Raw genomic sequence first — 6,404 nt, 5'->3', positions numbered from 1 at the left:
GAAAGTATTAGGGTTTCAAAGCTTGCTTGAGGATGTATTTTAGCTCTTGGCCTTTGAATACTTGTTATGTGTGTGTGTGTGTGTGTGTGTGATTTCTATTTTTGATGAAACAGAAACTGCTTATATACCTTAATGTTTTCCAACTGAAACATTTTATATATTAAAGCTTTGTACTCTGTTAGTGGAATATACGATCCCCTCCCAGCTGCAGAAAGGAAAGCAGTAAGTAAAGGCAGGTGTGATTTTCTTCTGTGTTTTCTGAAGCTTATCCTCTTACTGGAACAAGCAAAGGAGGAAGTGAAGGCGTTTTGCTTTGCTTTTCCTAGAGCAACAGCTTTGGGAAAGACAGTACATTTGACGTCATATTATTAATAATCAATTACTAATATTTTTTGCGCTTTTACCATGTGCTGGTTCCTCTTTTGAGGGTTCTGCATATATTAGCTAATTAACCTCACAATATTCTTTTGACATAGGTAGTAGTATTATCCCCAAGTTACAGATGAAAAAACTAAAGCATGGTAAGGTTAAGAAACTTCCCAAAGCTACATGAAATGGTAAAGCTGGGGTTCAAATCCAGGCCATTGGCTGTATGGCCTGTGCTCTTAAGCACTATGCCATTGGTTTCAGTGAAAGAGGTAACAATCATCATCATCATTCATCATAATTACACTTAAATGTGTGTTTACTATATAAGCGCCGTGCCAATTGATTTTAATCTTCACAAACATCTTGAGGTGGAAACTGCTGTGGACCCCATTTTACAACATGGAAACTAAGACTCTGGGAGGTTAACCGGCCCAGGGCTACACAGCTGTGAGAGGTAAGACTTGAGTTTGAATTAAATCTGACTGCAAAGCTAGCAAATAAAGACAGGGAGAAGGAAACACAGAGTAATCCCTACCCATTTCTAGATAACATGGCTTCTCATTAGCCGAAGCTTATCAGTACCTCCATTACAGGGGCAAAAAAGAGGAAATTACATGCATTTCAGGCTTCAGATACAGTGGAGGTCGGTTTGTAAGAGAGCTTCTATATGGCACACTTCACTTAGAGAGGGAGAGGGCGGGGGAGTCAGTTATTAAACTGTATGTTGAGTAAACTAATTAATTCATGAAGAAAAATTTTTAAAGAAACTAAATTATTAGTGAGTTTGCCCTCAGAGCTCCCTACAGGAACTTTATGAGAAGTAATTGAAGGGACATAAGAGGATTAGACACCATTACACTTAAAGTGCCCTATGACATAATATTGACTATAACCATGAAGAGGGTTTTTACATAATGCTACTCCATCATGTGAAGAAGGAGCAAAGGTCCAAGATGTCCAGTATGGAGAAGAGGTTTGAGTGGAGCTTGTTGCCTGTCTTTATACTTTTGGAGAACATTCTCTGGACGAGAAACTTGACTGGAAAGTTCCAGGGAGACACATTTTATCTTAGTTGTAGGAAGAACTTCCTCTCAACTAGAGCTGTCCACCCGTGGAATGGGATGCCTTAGAAACACACCCACTCCCTGCCACTGCATGCAGAGCGGGGGATAGCACTCAAGGAGCCGGGAGAAGTGGAGTAGACAACTATTCTAATTTTGAGACCTTTTAATTTTATACAGCATAAATGTTTAAGCTACTTAACTGAGTCATGGGTTTTAATAGATTTTAATGTATGTTAGAATCTATTATCTATAAAAGATACCAAAAGGGGAAAAATAAATGTAGAAAAAAATTATTTGGAAAGCATATTTGAAACTAAATTAAGAACTGTTCTATATCAATGGAATCTATAAAGAGATTTAATACCTTAGAAAATATTGTTGAAGGATCTAAAATTTCTAAAAATTTTGAGTGCAGTTAAAGCAAAGAAAGAGGAAAAGCATGGTTTTTTGATAAAAATGATAAATTGCCAGTGTTCACAACACAAATGTTTTTCTGATAAAAGTGATGGATTATCAGACACAACAAATAGGGTGATGATATTGAAATTACACAATATGAAGGCAAATGAAGTTATCTTGCAAAGGCTTACCCTTGGACTGGTTTCTGCTATTTCACTGGGATGCTTGAGTATCGTCCTTCTGAACTAGGTACACTACATTCACTGTGAGAGCCTCGAAATATCTGTTCAATTAACGTCAGATACCTATGAATTTCCGTGTTTTAACAACATTGTGAAAAATTACATTGGAGCATTTTTTTAAAAACACATTTTAGGCGGCAGATTTGGAACACTGAGCCACCCGTATACTGTGTCATTTCCTTTCTGTTTTCTTAGGTTTTCATGGATCAGCCTCTTGTATATCTAAGAAATATAAGGGAAGGCAGTGTGTAAAGTGGAGCAATGCTATGTAGAGGATGCCATGATTTTTTTAAAGAGAGGGAATGTGGTTTTCAAAAGGAAGGCAGGCAGCCTGTCTGTACTGTGGCTCGTCGTCAGCATTGAGACAGCTCAAATCTTATCATAATTCTTAAATTTAGCATCATTAAGACAGGAAGTAAAACACAAAGATGATCAGTGGGAAGTGGGCTTACATAGCATAGGAGAAAATTAGTTCAAAGGCAGGCTTCGGAGAGCAGAGATTTGATGCGCTGGGCTTGCTATTTTGGGGGATACTGAAAGCTGATGTGGTCATGTCGGGCTTTTAAGTCTGTTGGAATTTATTGTGTAGCTTTGTAAACATCCACATTCATAAAATTGGTAAACAAGCATTTTGGATTTATGAGAGGCAGACGTCTGGGGCTGGGCTTGCTCCTCTCTGCTCTTTCCTCATTAGACTCCTCTCTAAAAGCCAGGAAGACATCATTCCATGTGAAAATATCATTTCTTGAAGCAGGGTGGGATCCTGAAAACTGCTTCAGATGTTGTGATAGCAAACAGTTGTGGCCCAAACTATTCCAACAATGGAAGAAAAACCTCCTCTCATGCACTGTCATTCTTCTTTGATCTTCTTTTGTGTAATCTCCAATTCTCTAGAGGTTTTGTGCTCTCTCCTCTAATTGCCATTAGAGAGGACTGTGAATCCTCCTACTTCTCCATTCCGCAGAGTTCCAAACTATTCTCTTTGACCAAAGTTATTCAGTAAAAATTAAGGGGGCTAGGAGGATCAAAGGATGCTGTCCTTTTTGTGGGGTCCCTTAACAGTGAGGAACAGTTGGAGCAGGGGAGAGGCAACTGCAGTGTTTCAGCATTTTAACCAACCACTTAATAGCATTTAATAGCTTAGGGAGGTTGGTGCCTGGTAGCTTAACCAAAGGCAGCATCTTGCAATCTGATGAATACCACTCTGCAGTATAGCATGAGGAAATCCATACTGCTGTCTTAGTTTCCCACTTTTCTCTTTACCCCATTTATTAATCTCATGGTAACTCATAAGGAGCTGTCAGGTTTAATCTGCCTTGCTTAACTTCATTACCTGGTACTAAAAGTGTATACACTTGTGCATGCTTAAGGGACTCATCAGCAGGTTCCCACCTCAGCATCAGTGCTTGCTACCTGGAAGATAAATCATGGTATAGGAGACACAGTATATGCCAGGCACTGTTCTGAGTGCTTTACTGATCTCTTAGCTGACTTAGTCTTCACAGCCTTAGGTGTGTGGTTCATTTTTATCTCCATTTTACAGATGAGGACTCTAAGGCGCAGAGTAGGCCGGTAAATTACCCAAGGCCAGGGTCAGAATTAGAGTTTGAACCATGCAGCCTGATTCTAGAATTCATTGTATTTACTATATCATCGTCAAACCAAAGAAATAATTTGAAATAAATGCTGAGCATTTTTTCTTCATGGTCTTTTAGCTCAACTGTTATGTAGGGTTAAACCACCAGAAAACTGAAGCAGTAGCTTAAATGCTGTGGCTGCCATAACTATGAAAGAAGTAGGAAAGAAGATAAAGCTTGTCTTTATAGTCTTGTAGACTGGTTTCAGTCTAAATCCCAGTTTTATTAGTTATGTCATAACTAATTCTTAATTACTCATTACGAATTTCTCAAGACCTCAGTTGCTCAATCTGTGAAATGTGGATATGACAGTAGCATGTACTATATAGAGTTATTGTTGATGTGAACCTACGTAATGCATTTAGAGCGCCTAGCACAATGCTTGACACACATGTTAGCTGTTACTGTTTTAAGCTGCCTTTAATCTTTGGTGGAAATAGAATGGTGGCAGATAGTGAACCAACTGTGTGTGTGTGGTCTATAAAGTGATATTGGTTAATAGAAGGAAATCAGATGCATGAATTTTATTACACAAGGCAAGTCAGTAGTCTGGATTCTACCCATGGACTAGATTTTCTATAAAAAAATCCTTAGTGTCCTTAGATCTGTAACACAGGACCATTGTGAGGAAAATACAGTTGTAATGTGGTGTGTCAGGTATATTACACTCCAGGGAGGTATTACACTCCAGGGATCCATGTTGCTCCAAATTCTGAATTACAGCAGCGTCTCCGTGTATCACATCTGCTCTTACATCTCCCGTTTCTGCTTCAGAATGCATAATAGTCATGGAGCTGGGATTTGCCATTCTCTTCTAGTTAATTAAAAATTGAAAATCAGTACAGTCATAGGGAGGGACATAAAGAGGAAGAATAAGATGGAAATGCTCTAAGGATGTGAGGGTTCTCCTGGGCAGCCGTCAGTCAGCTGCACTCACTGACGTCCGATTCCTCGGGATGGGGGCGTTTACGTGTGGCTGGTGACTTCCTCTTCCCACCCACCTCACTGCCTTCAACTGGGAGAGTTCCCCTTTATGCTTTCTCACCACAGGAGCCCTAAAGACTATTCACACCACCGCAGCAACTCTCTCTTAAAGCTACCCGTAGGAAATGGTGGGGGTGGGTATCCCCAATTCCGGAAACTCCATCTTTTATAGAAAGCATTCCATGTGGCACCTTAAGGGTTAAACTTTTGTTGCAGATAGAGTATCAAGTGGCTTTTCAGGATGGGATAACCCCCAATTTAGAAACTGCCGTTTCTAAAAGGTAAGCCAAAGATACATTAGTTTACACTGCTTTCTATGAAAGGAATAACTCACCGCTCCCGCTGTGTGTGTTAGTTTGCTTCTGTCTCCGCCATCTGCCTCCTCTAATGTATATAATGTATATATCAGGGTGAGGACTGTCAATCACAGTTAATAAAAAACCCAAAACATGACAGAGATCCCTTTTATTGTAGATCCATTTTACAATAGCTCTCAATTTATTGTGTCACATAAATCAAAAGTATTTATCTTATATCATTCGGAGGCATCCCCTTCTCCTTCTGTGTCCTAGCCCCTCCCCCCTGTGCCAGTTTCCAGTCCCTCAGAGATGCTTTGTACCAGAAAGTGCAAGTTCCCCGTTCCGGCTTTATTGATGTTCCCTTTTGCTCTCCTCCTGGCTCCCCCCCAAACCAAGTGAGCAGAACAAACGGCCAGCGTTTCCCCCCAGTGCCTGACCTGCGTTTACTGGGAGGAGAGTAGGAGAGGGAGCGCACGTTCTGAGCAGGCTGCTCTGACTCCCACCGCTGGCTGTTCCGTGCAGGCTGTCCCTCTCCTTCAAAACCGTGCATCCCCTCCCCGAAGCAGCAGGCAGTGTGCCTCCATTCAGCTGCGTTTGGTATGCATGAGCACGGCTGCAGGGAGAGGGGAGGTGGCTTTCTTAAGAAGGTTCAGTGGCTCAGGCAGCGCCACTTGACTAGTCTCCCAAGTTGCAGGAAGCCTTTGCCCTGATGGAATTCTCAGGTGTGGAGATGACCATGGGATGCCAGGGCTGTGGGGGACCGTTTATTTTCTAGGCACTGCTCAGGTTTGCGGCTTCTGGTTTTCCCGGTGGAATTTGGACGGGGTCATGAATCAAACTGATGCTCCTCGACCCCTAAACTGGACCATCCGGAAGCTGTGCCACGCAGCCTTTCTCCCATCTGTCAGACTTCTTAAGGTACTGTAGCTTGCTGCTTTGAATGGCTCTCATTGTGCTTTGCAGGTCTAAATACCCAACTTTGCACTTGGGCTGGGACACACCTTTTGGGGAGTATAGATGCCTTGTAGTACTGGCTCTGCTGCCCATGGCTGGAGAGAGCTTCTAAACGCCCCTCACCCCATGGTGTCAGGGAGGGAGGATGGTCTGAGCCACATTTGAGAATGAGATTGTGGTGGTATAGAATGGGCTGCCTGAGTGCTCCCCACCCCAGATCCCTAAAATGAGATAATTAACTTCCTTGGGAGGGTGGGAACAGTGGTGGGAGTGAAATCTCTTACTCCTTGTGTTTGGCTCCTGGATTCTTTTCCCTCCCTGGGGAAGCCTTTTGACCCAGTTTTCCTTTAAATGGAACCTGGGAGAACAAAGGATTCCCCTTATTAGTTTAAAAGCCCTGTGTCCTTAGGTGGTCTCTCAGATAAAGACAAAGAACAAGCCTCATCAGATTGTGAC

Source organism: Lipotes vexillifer, unplaced genomic scaffold (genome assembly GCF_000442215.2).
Source record: "Lipotes vexillifer unplaced genomic scaffold, Lipotes_vexillifer_v1.1 scaffold1889, whole genome shotgun sequence".
NCBI classification, from domain to species: Eukaryota; Metazoa; Chordata; class Mammalia; order Artiodactyla; family Lipotidae; genus Lipotes; species Lipotes vexillifer.
Note: the sequence above shows the minus strand (reverse complement) of the source record.